A 17,398-nucleotide genomic window follows, 5' to 3' on the forward strand; every position below is an offset into this window, starting at 1 on the left:
TTCTCTGCTGCTGCCAGGAGAGACCACAATTTGTTTGCCCATTTGCTTGTTGATGGACATGTGGGTGGTTTCTGGGTTTTGGCGATTACAAATGAAGCCGATAGGAGCGTTCCCATACAAGTCTTTGTGGGAACATATGCCTTCATTTCTCTTGGGTAAATACCTAGGAGTGGAATGGCTGAATCATGTTGGGGACATGTTTAGCTTTTTAAAAAACTGCCAAACTTATTTTGCATTTCTGCCAGCAATGAATGGGAGTTCCGGGTCCTTCAAGTCCTTGTCAACACTTGGCATAGTCATGTTTTAAATTTTAGGCCCTAATAGGTGTGGAGTGGTATCTCATTATGGCTTGATTTGCACTTTCCCGATGACTAATGATGTCGAGCATCTTCTTTCGAGCTTCTTCACCCACCTGTATGTTCTTTGGTGAAGGGTCTGTTATTAATAGAATCCTTTGTCCATTTTTAAAACTGTTCTTTTGTCGTCATTGTTTTGAGAGCTCTTCACACACTCAGGTCCTTTAGCATGTGCAGTCCTTTATCATACGTGTGATCTGCGGATCTTTTCTCCCTGTCTGCAGCTTGGCTTTTTCATCCCGTCACAGCATCTTTTGAAGAGCACAAGTATTTAATTCTGATGAAGTGCAATTTATCGATTTTCTCATTTATGCATTGTGCTTTCAGTGTCGTAGCTCAGAAATCTTTTCCTCACACCCAGGCGCCGAGCAGTGCTGACCTGGGTATGTGACATGCCCCCCTCTGGCCCCTTGATCTCACCCAGCTCTGCACCCACACCAGGGCCCACCTGGGCTTTCCCTGGGACCCCCCTGTTTCCTCACCCCTCTCCCCCATGGCCTCCTCCCGTCCTTGCTCTCACCCTGCCTCCCTTCACAGGTCTGGGCCTGTCTCAGGGGTTGCATCTTCCTGGGCCTCTCAGTCCCCAACATGGGCCACCATCCTCGTCCTCACTGCCACGTCCCAAGCTTGTCCTCCTGCCTGTGCTGTGACGGTGGGAGTTTGTGGAGTCAGGTTGTGCAGAGAGGGCTCCCATCTGTGACCTCGGTGCTCTCCTACTTTGCCGAGTGCCCCGCAGGCAAAGGTGCAGGCCCTGCTTGCAGGTGAGCACTGGCTCTCTGCAGGTCAAGGGTGGTTGCTTTGCAACGTGAAGCGTGTTCTGCATAGTTGGGTGTCATGAGGCTTCTCGCACCAGCAGAAGGCCCCTGTGGGTCTCCAGGCGGAGCTGGGGGCAGCTGAGCACTGAACGTCTCCCACAGCTGGGCCCCGGGGACCTATGGCCCTTCCCAGACCTCAGGAGCTGCATGTGCAGCTGGGCAGAGCCTGCCAGGGCTGGGTCCCATGCAACCCTTGAGGGCCTGTTTATGGGTTCCCTGCTGTGCGCGGGGCCCAGATGGTGGGAGTACAGGATGGACCATTTCACTCAAGTACAAGCTACCCTGGTGATGGATTCCATTTCCAATGCATTAATGGAGCACCAACGTGTACAAAAGCATGGGATTATAAATGCGATGGGTTCTGATAAACATGCTGTGTGGGCGGGGCCCAGTTTGGATGCTCATACACCATTCCTCGAGTTGTTAGGAAACCACGGAGTGCACACCCAGCTGTGCAGGGCCGTCCCGCTGGAGCCCTCAGCCTTTGGGAGAAGACAGGCCGGAGGGGGAAATGCAAGTGTCAGGCTGCTGTTTTGGGTTGCACGAGAGTCACACGAGAGGATGAGGAGAAAGGGGGTGGGGTGGTGTGGGGTCAGGAGAGGCTGTTCTGGGCAGTGGGAACGGGGTTCAGATGGGGGCAGAAGGAGGGGCTGAGCTTGGGGACACACAGAAAGCCCCCTCGGCTCACGCCAGGGATTGTGGAAGACAGTAGATGAGACTGGCCTGGACAACGTCTCTTTCCCAGAAGTTCACATGGTCGTGTCTATTCTTCCGGGAGGGCCTCCCCACTCATCCCGTTGTGTGGTCTGACGGTAATGCTGTCCTGGAAGGATGTTTCCAGAGATGGGTCTCATGATGTCACTGCCTGCCCAAAACCCTCAGTGGCTCCCCAGTGCTGTGAGATCAGCTCGTGCCTCTGCAACTCGGCCCGTCCTGTTTTTAGCCTGTGTCCCCTCCACCCCTCCTGGGCGTCACTTAGCCTGCCTCCTCTTCCTGCCCAGTCTGGCAAGGCCCAGCACGTCCTTCCATGGCCTCGTCTGTGGGCTCCCTAGGCCCCCCAGACACCAGAAATGTCCCCGGCTCTTGAGTGAGGAGAATACACCCGTTCCCCGCTGGCTGTGCCCACCTGCCCCCCGAACCTCAACCTCGGCTGTGACTGAGTGCTTGTGTCCCCCAAATGCGTATGCTGGTGAGTCAGGAAGAATCTTGCCCCAGCCCCCGGTGTGATGGTGCCAGGAGTTGGGGCCCTGGGGGTGGCTGTGTCGAGGGTGGGGCCCTCGTGATGGGGCTGGTGCCCCTTTAGGGAGAGACACAGACAGATGGTCTCTCCGCTGTGTGAGGACGGCCATCTTCAGACCTGGACGTGGCCCTCACAGACAGTGGGTCTGCCAGCGCCTCCGGAGCCGTGAGGAGTCGAGGTCCGCCGCTGGAGCCCGGGCTGGGGCGCTTTTGCTACGGCGGCTGAGCTGAGCTCACTCTGCCCCTCGAGGCAGGAACGACGCATTTCTTCTCCTGCAGACCCCAGAGCCGCCACCCAGCAGCTGTGCAGAATGTAGGAGTGACATTTGGGGGGCACACCTGGGTGGCTGCTGGGATTTTTTTCCAGGAAGCTTCCAGAAACTCCCCCAGAAGCGGGAGCCCTCAGAGTCCCTGTTCTGTGGTGCTTTCAGGCGTGCACCCACCTTCTCTTCTCTTCCTGGACTCGGTCCTCCCTGCAGCTGTGCCATGTGGTGACGGGGTGCCGGCTGCCCAGCGGCCTGCGGGGCCAGAGGGGAGGCCGGGCGGGGCGACCGCGTGCCCACACTCACCTCCACAGCAGCCTGCGGAGCGCAGGGCTCGGGACTTACACGGCCCCTCTCTCTAGCGTCCCTGAGAGAATTATGGGTTTTCTTAATAGCTCCTGATTATTCACTAAGAAATGCTGAGTGGAGAGTCAGCGGGCCCCCGGTCTTGTCCCTTGGCTTTGCGGTGGCCACACGGGGCTGGTGTGGACGCCAAGTGTGTGCACCAGAGCCCGAGTCTCACCCGCTCTCCGTCTCCCCCCCACGGCGGAAGGCCCCAGGCTTTGAGTGAGCCTCCCTGGGCTCAGACCAGCCTCTGCCGGCCCCTGGCTGTGTGACGATGGCCAGGCCAGTCTCCCCATCTGTGAAATGTCAGGTCCGACCACGGCCAGGTCGCCGTGAAGGTTACTGAGATCACGCGTGTTGGGTGCCTGGCCTGCATAGGTGCTTGCTCCATACGTGCTCGTTCCTGCTTCTGGTAATGCTCCTCGAGTTCTGGGCTCTGGCCGGTGGACACGCAGCACAGCCACATCAGGTCGGGCGGTGACATTGGGGACCTGTCTGCTCCAGGCCAGGCCAGGGCGGTGCTGCAGGAGGAGAAAGGGACCCGCAGGAGCGAGGGCTGGGTGGGGGACAGACGAGGAGCTTGGTGACTCCAAGGAGGGACATCACCTCTCCCCTGCCCTGTGCTGCGCTTGTGCCCTCCTTCCTTCCAGGGGGCCTGCCCCACATCCGCCACGGTGATCTTTACAAGTGCAGCTCAAACGCCACCGCTTCTAGGGAGCCTTCCTTTCTCCCTGTGAGGACTCTCTCGTCTCTGAAGGCCCCTGGCTCTCCGTGTCCATGGCGCCTCTCCTCAGTGGGCAGCCGCAGGCCCTGTCTCCACCTGCCTGTCTTCCCCACGCTGCATGGGGGGGCCTGGCACGCATCCACCCAGCCCACCACTCGTCCCTCCGTCTGTCACCATCCGTCCATCCCTCCTTTGTCTACCCATCCTTTCATCCGTGCCTCCATCCCTCCATCCATCCATCCACCCATCCACTCATCCGTCACTTTGTCCTTCCCTCCTTCCCGCCCTCCCTTGCCCCACTCACCCTTCCAGCCAAACAACAAGTATTCAGTGAGCATCTCCAGTATCCCGGACACCGCGCCAGGTATCTGGGATGTAGGGAAAGATACAGAAACTACTTCATTCAATAAGCTTTTGCTGAGCGCCTGCTGTAGCTGGTGTAGCCCCAGCCCCAGCACAAAGGGTCTGGAAAAATAAGTGGATATCAACTAAAGGCTTAGAACAGTGCCTTGTACACGCCGTTCAAAGCGTTGGCTCTCAGTGTCCTCATTAGTACTCGCAATACGACCCTGGACAAGTCACCCGGCCTTCCCCAGCCTTTACACGGATTAAATGAGATCACGAATATAAAGTGCTTGGTTTAGAAAATGTTAACTCTTATTATTAGCTATTAAGGATGACAAGGTGAATTACAGGAGAGCGCTGACATGCTCCATTCATACAAGAAATACACAGGACCAACAGGCTGAGTTCGTGGCGGTTCCCAGCTGCTCTGAGTGTTACCAGAGTGCTGGCCCCCCTGCCCTGGGGCGCACTCATAGCTGGATAAGAGGCGTGTTGCCGCCTCCCAAGGAGAAGATGTGAGACCCCGGGGGCTGGAGACCACCCTTTGGTCCCTGAGCCTCTGAACGAAGGAATTTGGGTCTCTTGTCACCTCTGTTTTGTCCAGAACCAGCCCCCCGAAGGCAGACAGACCTCCGCAAACCCTTCACCCGAGCCCCCTGGGTCAGGAGGTTGCATGGAGATCCCTGTCACTCTCCCCAAGTGGCCACAGAGTCAGAGACCCTGAGGGGCACCAGAGCAGAGCTGCAGAGTCCCCAGTGCCCAGAGAGAGGGGTTTGCAGATCCTCGGCTTGCTCATTCCACGGCATTGACAAATGGCTACTGTGCTCCTGGTGTGGTGCTGGGGGCTGGGACCCAATAGTGACAAAGCTACAGTGACCGGAGTGCCAGATGCATGGGGGCTTGGGAGCTCAGAGGAAACACCCGGCCTGGGAGCCAGGGAGGGGCTTCTAAACCAAGACCGGAAGTGGACGTGTGTGCGAGGGTGCACCTACACTGTCCACACCAACGGGGACATCTCCAGTGCAGACACATGTCTTGTTCTGTGCCTGGCACGGTGATTAGTACTCGGGGAGTGGGCCGAAGCCGGCTGTGATGCTCTGGGTGTGTCCCCGTGGGCCTCCCCGGGGTGCCCGTCACCGCCCTGTGCTCTGGCGCCCACGCCGGTCAGGGCTCGTCCTCTAGCATCGCAGCCCCACCCTCCGAACTAGCCCTTCCGCCTCCCTGGGGCCTGGGGCGCCTCCTCGGCTCGGTGTTTCTGCCTGGCACGCTGCGGCAGCCGTGGCTTCCTCACTCCTGTTTTCTAGGGCCGGCTTAGGACCCAGGAGCTCAGTCTCCCTTTGTCTTAAACCAGCTGCGAGGCAGTGACCTGTGAATTTTACCACGCAGTTCTGGGGTCCTGGGAGCGCTGTGTGAAGGTGAGAAGGGGCTTGCGGAGAGTCACGGACCACCTGCCTGCCACCCCCCCTCCACGGCCCAGCTCACTCTACAAATGTCCAGGAACTCGAGAACCCAGGGTGGCCACGGGACCAGCCCCTTAAATGCCGAGCAAGTGCCCAGGTGTTGGGCTGAACTGTGTCCCCCCAATTCATATGTTGAAGCCCTAACCCCCAGCACCTCAGAATGTGACAATATGTAGAGACCGGGCCTTTAAAGAGGTAATTCAGTCGAAACAAGGTCACGAGAGTGGGCTCTAATCCAACCTGACTGATGTCCTTATAAGAAGAGGAGATTAGGACACAGACACACACAGAGGGACAACCGTGTGAGGACACGGGGAGAAGGTGGCACCTACAAGCCAAGGATGGAGGTCTTGGGGAAACCAGCCCTGCCGATACCTCCACCTTGGGCTTGCAACCTCCAGAGCTGTGAGACGCTGAATTTCTGTCGTGTGAGCCGCCCAGTCGGTGGCACTTTGCTGTGGCAGGCCCAGCAGGTGCCTACACCAGGGGTCCCGTGGCCAGCGAGCGCCCTCTGACGACAGCTGGGCCAGAGGCAGTTTACCTGGGACTGGAGTGGGACCTTCTGGGAGCAGCTGTCGTTTACTGTCCCGACCACTTCCCTTGCTCTGAGAGCTGTACCTGAATTCACGGACTGACTCCCCACAGTAACCCTATGGGGGAGACACCATGATTCTCTCCGTCTTACATGAAAAAACTGAGGCACAGAGAGGTTAGGTCACTTGCCCAAGGCTACCCAGCAGTGGTCAGGAGAGCCAGGAGTGGAGCCTACTACCCCAGGCTCTGCCCTGCCTCCCACCCCAGCCGAATCCCTGAGTCCAAGACCACCTGGCCCTGAGGGCAAGCCTGTTCCCACATTGTAGGGTGGACAGAGATCCCATGACAGCCCTGAGCATCCTGCTGCCAAGCCACACGTGCCTTGATGCCCTCAGGTGGGCCCAGGGGTCTCCCATCCCTGTCCTGTGCACTGCCGTGAGGCGTGGGGTGAGAAGGGACCAGACACCTAGCTCCATGCGTGGATGCTCCATGGAGTTGGTCCCGGGGCAGTGAGAGCCCTTCACACCTTCAGAAGGTGCCTCTGGTGACCTGTTAGCGACTCAGGTGAAAGTCACATTTCTCTGCCTCACAGCTGGTGGCAGGCAAGCCTGGGGTCAGGCAGAGGCCCAGGCACCTGGTGGAGAAGAGGTTCTCCTGGCACACTGGGGGTGCCCCATGTGGGGCCCACAAACCTGGATCAAGCCGTCTCGCTGCCGGCAGCAGCTCAGCGGGAGCCGCAGCCCCCTGGGCCTGGTGGTCATTATTTATAAGTCTCCAGACACACGAGGATGCACGCAGCTTGCCTGTCTGTCACCTAAGCCGGTTTGCTCAAGATGCAAGGTCACGGCCATCTGGAATGACTTGCACTATCCAAAGTGAGAAAACACCAGAGCTTCCTCCTGTTTCGCCCTTCTGGAAAGTTAACCTTTCTGTCCTGGCACGTGTTCGACGTTCTAGGAGCTCAGGCTGCAGGTATCTGGAACTTGGTGTGTGCACACAGTAGCCCAGGTTGGCACGAACAACCAGTGAATCCAAGTACAGCAGTTGGGGACCAGTCACTCAGCAAGTATTTATTGAGCACCTACTATGTGTCAGACACTGCTAGGCTTGGGGGGAAAGCACAGCAGTGAATTAACCAAAAAAAACCCCTGCCCTCATGGAACCAGAGTTCTGAGGAGAGGGGAGGCAGGCGGTAAACACATAAGGGTAATAAATATACAGTTGGTTATAGAACAAGAGCCTAGACTGGACGTCCTTCAGAAGCAGTGTGGTGGACAGGTGGGGGTGGGGCATGAGGACAGGTGGGGGTGGGGCATGAGGACAGGTGGGGGTGGGGGGACATGAGGGGGGGCATGAGGACAGGTGAGGTGGGGCATGAGGATGGGGGTGGGGCATGAGGACAGGTGGGGGTGGGGCATGAGGATGGGTGGGGTGGGGCATGAGGACAGGTGGGGGTGGGGCATGAGGACAGGTGGGGGTGGGGCATGAGGACAGGTGGGGGTGGGGCATGAGGACAGGTGGGGGTGGGGCATGAGGACAGGTGGGGTGGGGCCTGACAGGTGGGGGTGGGGCATGACAGGTGGGGGTGGGGCATGACAGGTGGGGGTGGGGCATGACAGGTGGGGGTGGGGCATGACAGGTGGGGGTGGGGCATGACAGGTGGGGGTGGGGCATGACAGGTGGGGGTGGGGCATGACAGGTGGGGGTGGGGCATGACAGGTGGGGGTGGGGTGGGGGGGAAGGCAGGGGGATGGCAGGAGGTGAGGGCCAGGCAGGTGGCCGTGACCCCGGAGGTCAGAAAAAGCTCAGATAGTATTGTGAGCTAATGCTTTTGCCGCCCAGCGTCTTAATTCCTGAAGCATAGTCACCACTTCGCAAGTGAGAAAAGGGCATTCACTCAGCTGCTGAGTGGCAGTTAGATCCAAACCCGGCTCTCCCAGGGCCCGGTCTAGGCCCGCTTTCTCTTGCGCCAGAGCTTCCGGGGCCTGGGGTGGGGGTGTTTCCTGCGAGCGGTGACCGACCTGCCTGGCTCTTCCCTCACTCCTGGCTGCCTCCCCTTCTGCAGCCAGCCCCCCAAGGTGGCCACTGTGCGCATGTGTGTGTGTGTGTGTGCATGTGTGCGAGTGTGTGTGCATGCGTGTGTGCATGTGTGCGAGTGTGTGTGCGCCTGGCATCTTGGTCAGGATTTTGGAGCAGCCGCTGTCGGTGGCTGGAGCCTGGAGTCCCTTTCTGCTCATGCGCTGGCCCGCTGGGCCTGTGGCTGAAGGGTCCCCTCCCACCCACAACCTTCCCCAGCCTTTCTTGGCCTTTCTGCGGAGCTGAATTCCAGCCAGCATGGAAGGTTTTGTTTGAGCTGGCCTGGAAATCAGCAGCTGGAAGGGGAAAAGCTGGTTGGGAGGGCATGCTGAGCGACAGAAACTTGTAGCAAAGGCCTGGAGGCAGCAGCAAGGAGCGCATATTCCTAAAACTGTCCAGGCTGTGTGGTGTGGAGGATGCAGGGAGGACACGAAGCTGGTCCCGTGCCGGGGGAAAGGGCAGCCTCCACGGCCGCAACTCCGTTTATCAAGCACTGCGTGCTGCACGCTGGCAGGTCATCTTGCTTATGTATTTCATTGGGTTCTCTAGTGACCCTGTTGGGAGGTATCTGCACTTCACTGACAGGGAAACTGAGGCTCAGAGAGGTGAGTCACTGAAGGCCATCCCGCTAAGAGGTGGCTGAGCTGGGTTCTGCACCCTGGCGGTCTGGTTCCGAGGGACTGGGGCTCCGACTCCGAGGGACTGGGCTCCGACTCCGAGGGACTGGGGCTCCGACTCCGAGGGACTGGGGCTCCGACTCCGAGGGACTGGGGCTCCGACTCCGAGGGACTGGGCTCCGACTCCGAGGGACTGGGACTCCGAGGGACTGGGCTCGGACTCCGAGGGACTGGGGCTCCGACTCCGAGGGACTGGGCTCCGACTCCGAGGGACTGGGCTCCGACTCCGAGGGACTGGGCTCCGACTCCGAGGGACTGGGGCTGGAACGTTGCTTTCCCTGGGGAGACTGGTGCGCAGCCCATTGTAAGGCCAAGGTACTGTGCTGGGTGCCAGGACGTGACGGGAACTCTACCCTGCCCTCGGGGCCCACAGACCTCACGTTGAAACCCTGGGTCATCCAGAGCACGCGTGGGGTCAGACGTGCCCGGGCGGGCGCCGGCTCTCGCTCCCTGCTATGTGAGCTCGGGCAACTCACTTGACCTCTTCAGAGCCTGATTTTGTCAGCGAAACGTTTGTAGAAACCACCCCTCGGGCTGGGAGAAGGCTTCCGTGAGCTGAGCCACTTAGTTCAGCAGCGGGCGCGTGACTCGTACCTGCTCAGCCGCAGCAGTGACGGAGCTGCTCCCCGCAGAGCCCTGTCCACAGCCCCGCCGTCCCCTTCTCACCTCCGGGTTCATTGAGGTAGAATTTACATAGCAGAAAGGGGACTGTTTCAGGTGTATAATGCTATTAATTTTGACACGCTTATGTAGTCACACCAAGCACTCCACAGTCGAGATATACACGATTTCCCTGTGCGCCTTTGCAGCCTGTCTTCTCCCCCAGCCTCGGACCCTGACGACGCCCGGCTTGGGTTTTGTCCCTGTAGTTCTGCCTTTCCAGAGCGCTGTGTGAGTGTAGTCACGCAGCCGCCTCCCGGGGCACCGCGGTTTGGGCTCTATGTGTGTCGTGGGCGTCCGTGCTCTGCTCCACCCCCACCCCGCCCCCGCTGGGTGGTGCTTCATCGTACGGATACACTATGGTTTGTGTTTTCACATTTACCATTTAGGTTGTTTGGAGTTTTCGGTGATTGTAAATAAGAGCTTTTAAGCATGTCTTATAATTTGTGCTTGGTGGCTGAGCGCTGTGTATAGAAGCGGTGACATAGTACCGTGCCTGGGAGGGGCTGCGTCCTCCTCGGTCAGCCCCCTGGTGCGTGGTTTGTTGTTCCAGCCAGGAGTTAGCTAGGTGTGGCTTCGTTGCCTAAGGACCAAACTGGACCCTCTAACTTGTCTCTTCTGGCTTACATGGCATTTTCCAGCATTTCAAAAGCATGAAATTTAACCTAAAATCTGGAATTGTGACTTCCTTGGCTAACACTGGTGGCCCTGTATTGCCACCCGACAGCCACGGGCGCATACAGACCAGCGGCTGCCCAGCCTGGCAGGGCCTGTGCTCTCCGCTTTGCCGCAGGCTCCACCCCTCCCTCCTGCTTCTCCCCACCCTGCTTCCTTCCTTTAAGTTATTTGGTGTCTAGATACTGAAGGATATTTCGTGGAATCTTTTAAAGATAAGGGAATATATGCACCACTTAAAAATAGATTTCCATCCCAGTGCTTAGAATTAAACACATAATCAAAGAGTTTTATGTAGGTTTTTAGAAAACGAAGCTCCAGGTGCGCTTCTTTCCGTGCCAGCTGTGGTTCACAGAAAGGCTCACTTTTTGTTTGTGCACAGCACAGGTGACTGTGAGCCTTCCGCCACCCAGAGGTGGGGTTTTAAGGATGGACAGCGGATTGCCATAGAGGAGAAGGCTGATATGGAGAAAGCACGAACATAGCAAAAGCCAGGTTTTCCCACGTCCCGCGAGCTGTGTGGTGTTCCCTGCTGGGAAGGTGCACATCTGACATTTCACTCTGAGGACGCAGCTCTCTGGGTCCGCGGCCAGACGGCCGGCGTGACAGCTGACGTGCGCCAGACGGCTGCTGGTGGGGGATTTGGAAATGCAAACACAGCCACGGGTTTGGATAAGCTGCTGCTCCCGGGCGAAGGGCAGGGCTCCGTGGCTCTTTGATGGTGTTGGCCGGAGTCCCTCTGAACACAGGGGAGGTGGGGCCCTTGTGTCACTGTCAATTGTCCATGGCAGGTTGGGAAAAGGTGAGGGGTGAAGTGAGAGCGTGGTTGGGAACAGGCTGCTCGTGCTCTCTGTCGCTCACATTCACGCTGCTCGTGCGTCCACGCGCAGAAGGACATGGCAGTGAGCTGCTGTCACGTGAAGGCCCGAGGCGGAGCCAGGACTCAGGAGGGACAGGCTGGGTGGGGAGGGTGGCACGCATGTGCCTCGGGACGGTGTGGTCGAGCCACGTGGGGGAAGAACATTCCAGGCAGGGGAACGGCTGGGGCAAAGGCCAGGAGGTGGGAACAAGCGCCGGGGAGAGTGTGGGGTGAGCCGGAGCCGGAGCCGGAGCCGGAGCCTGAGGAGAGTTCAGGTCACATGGCCCCGAGCTGGGGGAGGCATTCAGTTTCATTTTAACTCTAAGGGGAGGCCGTGGGGGAGGTGACGTGGCTTGACGTGCATTTTCCCCGGGTGGCTCTGTTGACCTTGTTCACTCTAAAGCAGCCGTGCCAGTTGGTTTGTTCCCAGTGAGTTTCCACCGAGGCCCAGGCCTTTTCCTCCTGAGCCGGGGACACAGCGAGCCTCCGCCATCAGACAGGCTGTCGGTGTGGGCGCCGCAGACTAGATGCTGCTTGACTAGTGGGGTCGAGTGTGGCCAAGCCCCCAGCCCTTGATGGCCGGAGCCCTGGAGACCCACCCCTTGTCCTCAGGGGCAGGGCTGGACGTGGCACACAGGCCCAAGGTGGGGGCAGAGAGGGCATGCAATGGCCACGCTCTCCTCTGTCCTTGGCCCTAGCAGCTGCCGTTCCGTCTGGACACACGTGCTGCCTCCCCTCCGTGCCCCTGCCTGGCGGCTGCTCCCAGCTCTGCCTGGCCTCTCCTTCCCTCAGTCTCGGCATCAGTGCCCGGGACGTGCCCGCTTCCCATGGCACGGTGAGCTGCTCCAGGGAAGGCCCCTAGCCTGCAGCCTCCCAGTTTCACCAGGGCCTCGGCAGGACCCCCACCCCCGTCCAGCTCCTCCACCCTCGCCAGGTGCTGAGCCTCCATGAGGCACAAGCTTTGCAAGAGGTTTTTCTTTCTTGGGAGGATTTGTGCTTGGGATTCATAAGGGGGAGGACTTTCAAATGAGGTGCTAGAAGGAGTGGCTGAAATTCCAGTGTCCTCTGCAGAGAGGGCTGGGCAGGCGGTGACCAGCTCGGCCCATCAGCCTGCCCTGTGCCTCTCCCACCCCCACTCCGCCCTGTGTCCAGGTCGATTAGGAGCCGCTGCTGCACACCTGAGGGGTGCCAAGGCCCAGCGGGGACCTGCTGCCTGTGCTGGCCACAGACACAGACCTTCCAGCCCAGCCAGAGGGTCCCTGGCTCTGAGACGCAATGTGGGTGGGCTCAAGTGGAGATGGGGGAGGCCTGAGGAGCGGGGTGCAGGCTCCATGCTGGGCAGTGGGGCTCCCTGAGCCTCTGGGCTCGGCGTTCAAGGCCTGGGAGCTGGACGCCCACGGTCACCCTGTTGCTTCTCCTCTCTGGTCAGCACAGCCCCCTCCCCGGGACAGGAGGCATCAGACCTTGGCAGAACATGGGACTGTCCCCAAGTCAAGTGTCTGTAGGCTCCGAGAGACCAAGGCTGTGGCTCTGTGGGGGACATTTCTGCCTCCAACATAGAAACCACAGTTCTTAGCATTTGGCATCTGCTTCCTGGACAGGAAGGTCAGATCCTGGAGCTGAAAGCTGAACAGTGTCCACAGGGCCATTGTCCAGTCCCTCCCCCGGATTTTACAAATAAAGAAACTGAGGCACATGAGGGAGAAAATGTATGAGGCACCGCCACGTGCTGAGGCTCTCCTGGGGGGGTGTCACCTCTTCTAGTCACAGGACACCCCAAGGGAGAACTGTGCTCCCCACTCCAGAGAGGGATGCAGGCCCAGGCCCCTCGGCTGTGGGTGCCCCCCCAGTGGGTGTCCCCCCACGCTCCCCCATGCCCACGCCCCCTGCACCCCTGCCCTGAGCCCAGCCTTGTCCGCTGTCCCAGAAGGCGCTCCTGGACCCTCACAGCCAGGGCACTACGGTGGGCCGGGGGCCTTGTGGGGTCAAGAGCCCACAGTGATGACAGCCACGTCACCATGGCCTGATGTCCTTGTCACTCTCTTGTCACCCTCCCAACCCTGGGACATCAGAGAGGCTGGAGACACTGTGCCCCGGGCCCTGGCCAGAGGCCAGCTGAGCTTCCGTGGGCCCTGTGTGGGGGGCAGGAAGCGCCGCCGGCCGGGGGTGGAGGACAGGGCGGCGTGGGGCCAGCGTGCCCTCGCTGGTGAACGGCCCCATTGATGGGCAGTCAGGACGCAGCGGCCTCTCCTGCCGTCCCCAGCCCCACGGCCGAAGGGCCTCCAGCCTCCACCCCTGCTCGCAGCTGCTTGGCAAGTCCTCCCGGGGGACATCCCCTCGACTCCGAGCAGCCCTTCCCTGTCCCCGTCGGATCTGCCTCACTGGGGACCTGCCAGGCCTGCTGCGGGGTTGGGTGCGGTGCGAGTTTCCTGGGGCCGCTGTAGCAAAGTGCCACCAACAGACCTTCATTCTCTCACGGCTCTAGTGGCAGAAGTCTAAAATCACTGGAGCCGGGCCACCTATCGGGTGTCCCAGGAGCTGAGACGGCATGGGGGGGACCCTTGCAGGCCATCCTTGGAGCTCCTTGGCTTGCAGCTGCACCTCCAGTCTCTGTCCGTCTGCACACGGCCCTCTCACAAGACTCCCTCCTCTGCTGTGCAGAGATGCCAGGGATTGGGTTCAGGCGACCTTCGTTTAGTGTGAGCTCATCTTAACTTGGTTACATCTGCAAAGACGCTATTTCCAAATAAGGTCACATTTTGGGGTCCTGGTGGACATGTTCTCAGAGGACGCTATTTGCCCTGCACCCGGCCTCCTGGCATGGGCCCAGGTCACTTCTCCCCTGCACAGCTGTTTCCCCTGCCCCAGAAGGTGCCGCCCCTGTTCTGGAACCATCCCAGCTCATGCTCTCTTGCTTTCTCTAGGCCTTGGGCCCTGCAGCTCCCCCCCAGGATGCCTCCTCTTCTTCACCTTGTTGAAGGCATTTGACAGCTCTTCTTGTCCCCCTCTGGACTAAGCTCCAAGGTTGGGGACCCCACAGTGACATGTCTCAGTAACTTCCCTCTCCTCCTCATCCTTAGGGGTTGAGACCCTACTATGTGCCAGACATCCTACTAGGCTTTTAACATGTGTCCATCATTAAATCCTCACGGCCACCCTAGGAGGCAGGTACTAGGATCATTCCCATTTTACAGATGAACAAACTGAGGCTCCTAGAGCTTGAATCTCTTGCCCAGGGCTTTGTAGCTGGGGTTGAGGCTCAGATCTGTGTAGGATCATTTAATGAATGATCCTTGTGGGCTGTCTAGGACAAGCCCTGGGCAGCAAGCGTGGAGTTCATTCATTCAGAAAACGTTTCTTGAGCACCTCCTGTGTGCTCTGCCTTAGAGACCTCACGGGCCACAGGCAGCCCCTGCCCTGCCCTCATGGACTTACAGCCTGTCGGGAAAGCAAGACCAGTGCTTGCCTGTTAGCCACAGCTGGGAGGGGCCCTGGAGACCACGTCCTGGTCTTGCCACTGACCCTTCTGTGGCCTTGGCCAGGCCCCAGCCCGCAGGACCTCAGTTTCCCCATGTGTAGACAGGGTCGCATCATTCGGCCGATCTCCCTGGGCCCCTCCTGCCCAAGAGTGAGCACCCGGTGCCGGCAGCCTGTTTGCTCCGCACACCCTCGCCGGGCTCTTAGCGGCGGGACTGGGCCTGCGCCCCAAGAATCCCCGACAGACCACCCTCGGCTGACAACAGCACTTAGGTGAGGGGCAGTCTCCCCGGGACCCTCATGCAGGAAGGCCAGGCTGGAGGCAACGGCAGTTTTTGGGTCCCTTCTGGGACTGTGTCCCCAGCTCTGGGGAAGAATCGGAGGCTCTTTCCAAGTCCAGTGACTCAGAGCTCCGGAGCAGGGACCGCAGGGTCAGCTCCCGCCCCTCAATGGGGGCTTTGAGGCCCTCAGAGCTCCCGCTGGCGCTTGCGGCCGGACCGGGCCGGGAGGGCAAGCTGCGGGCTGCCCACGCAGGCAGGGTTAACGCTTGGCTTACCTGGGCACAGCCGCCCGGGGTTGGGCCTTGTGGGAGCCCAGAGGAGCTTCAGGCAGAGCCAAATGTGGAAAAGAAATCTGTTCTCACCCACCGAAGACCCCTCCCCGGCCACACCAAGCCACTTGAGGAACGGTCGGTGTCTGTGTCACTGGTCGCCGGAGCCACCGGACACGGCCCCACCTGAGCACACCACAGCCACAGGCGTTCCGGACAGGGCCAGCTCACGCCAGGTTTTCTTTTGTAAACACCTTCAACCCAAGTTCTTCTGCGAAGCGCATTTCAGAAGAGAAACTGGAAGAGGAGAGCGTGAGTTTCCTGTGGCTGCTGTAACACGTGACCACAAACTCAGTGGCTTGAAAAAACACACATGTACACACGGTCCCCAGCTTGAGACGGCTCCACTTAAAATGTTTTGATTTATGATGTTGTGATAAAGATGCGCATTCAGTAGAAACTGTACTTCAAGTACCCACACGGCTATTTGTTTTTCCACTGTTAATACAGTATTCAGTAAATTCCATGAGATAGTCGACCATTTATTTTAAAACAGGCTGTATGTTAGGTGCTTTTCCCAGCTGTAGGCTGATGGGAGAGTTCTGAGCGTGTCTCAGTGCAGCTCGGCTAAGCTGCGTGCTCGGCAGAGGAGGTGTATGAAATGCAGTTTCCATCTGAGACGCTGTCAACTTAGGAAGGGCTTATTGGGGTGTGACCCTGCCGGCCAGAAGTCTGAAGCGAGGCTGCGGGACTGAAATCGGGCTGTGGGCAGGGCTGGCTCCTTCTGGGGGCCCCACGGGAGAAGCTGGTCTTTTGCCTCTTCCTGCTTCTTGGGGCGCCACGTCCTCCCCCGCCCCCCGACCCCCGCCTCCCGCGTCCATCCCGTGTCGAATTTCCTCCTCGGCGGTCGGAGTCCCTCTGCCTCCTGCTCCCAGGGACACCTGTGATGGCATTTACGGCCATGTGGATAATCCGGGATAATCTCCCCATCTCACCATCCTCAACGTAATCACTTCTGCAAAGGCCCTTTTGCTATGTGAGGTGATGCTCACAGGTTTAGGGGATTAGGACTCGGACATCTTTGGGGGCCATTATTCAGCCTACAACAGAGAGCCTCTTGGTAAATTTGAGGTCAGGGCAGCTGTGCCCGAAGACCTCTGCATCCTTCGTGGAGGACGGGACTCCGGTTGGCTGCAGCTCCCACCTGTCCCCCCACGACGCCCCTTAGCCACGGCACAGCAGAGCTGGGAACGTCAAGTGCAACGCCGTCCGACTGCTGGGGAAACAGCAAGTCAGTGTCATCGTCGGGCTCGGACGCAGCTCTGCTGGCTCCTACTTGGCGTGGTACCACTGGAATTTAGAAATAAAAGTGGAAATTTGGAAGTGAAAATATAAATGCTGCCATAGGTAGCCCTCCGCAGTGTGCACCGCAGTCGCCACCTGTGCCGGCCTTGGGACTGTGCGCCCGCCCTGAGAAGCAAGGAGGCTCCTTTTGCTCACGTCAGCGAGGAAACTTGGCCTCAGGGGGAAGGAACGTCCCGGGGCCTCCCTGCAGCCCACGCAGGCCAGGGGCTCCCCACCTCCCCCCCCTCAAGGCTTATCCCCCATGGACTCAGAGTCCCCATGACTGGGTGCCATTCTTAGTGCCAGGGACGTCTGTGAACGAGGCTCGCTGTCCCTGCCTGCGTGGCACTCACTCTCCCACGAATATAGACAGTGGGCACCGAGGCTGGGAGGGTGAGAAGGCCCAGGGCGATGTTCTAGCCAGAGGAAACAGCAGAAGCCACAGCCCCAGAGAGTCCGTGCCTGTCGTGCCCCAGGGCCAGGGGGCCGGGTGGGCAGACAGGGCGAGGAGGGGCTGGGGCACGGGGCAGGTTGCATTCTCCTGGGCCAGAGACCGCTGGGCGGTCAGCCTGCAGCTGGTGTGACATGAGCCTGTTTACGCTTCCTGGGGCTTGGGCTGGGGCACCCCTTTGGGCAGGGCGGCCAGGGCCTTGCTCCTGCCTGGCAGGCACCGGCTGCATGAAGCTGGGCTGAGGCAGAGGTGCGGGTGGGAGGCAGGACCCACAGGAGAGGGAGGCACGGGCCTGGTAGAGGTGACACCTCAATCCAACAGAGGTGGGAGGAAAGGGCATTGGAGCCAGAGCAGGTCAGGGACTGACTTGAAAACCGAGTGAGGCGTGGGGGGGAGGGACGGGCCTGGTTTGTGAGCTCCTCCCAGCATGCACCTCAGCGGCCCACGCGCCCACGGTCCCCTGGGACCTTGTTAAAATGCAGGTTCTGATTCAGGGGGTCGGGGTGAAGCCGGAGAGTCTGGTTCTAACGAGCTCCCAGGTGACACAT

The 17,398-nt window shown here is 59.5% G+C and overlaps 1 protein-coding gene across 1 annotated transcript in view; it reads left to right on the forward strand.

The window, feature by feature from the left end:
* Positions 1 to 17,398, forward strand: part of SORCS2 (sortilin related VPS10 domain containing receptor 2) — a 467,883-nt gene that overhangs the window by 107,721 nt on the left and 342,764 nt on the right. The gene's annotated exons all lie outside the window — the stretch shown is intronic.

The sequence above is a fragment of the Eulemur rufifrons genome, chromosome 20 (assembly GCF_041146395.1).
Source record: "Eulemur rufifrons isolate Redbay chromosome 20, OSU_ERuf_1, whole genome shotgun sequence".
NCBI lineage: Eukaryota > Metazoa > Chordata > Mammalia > Primates > Lemuridae > Eulemur > Eulemur rufifrons.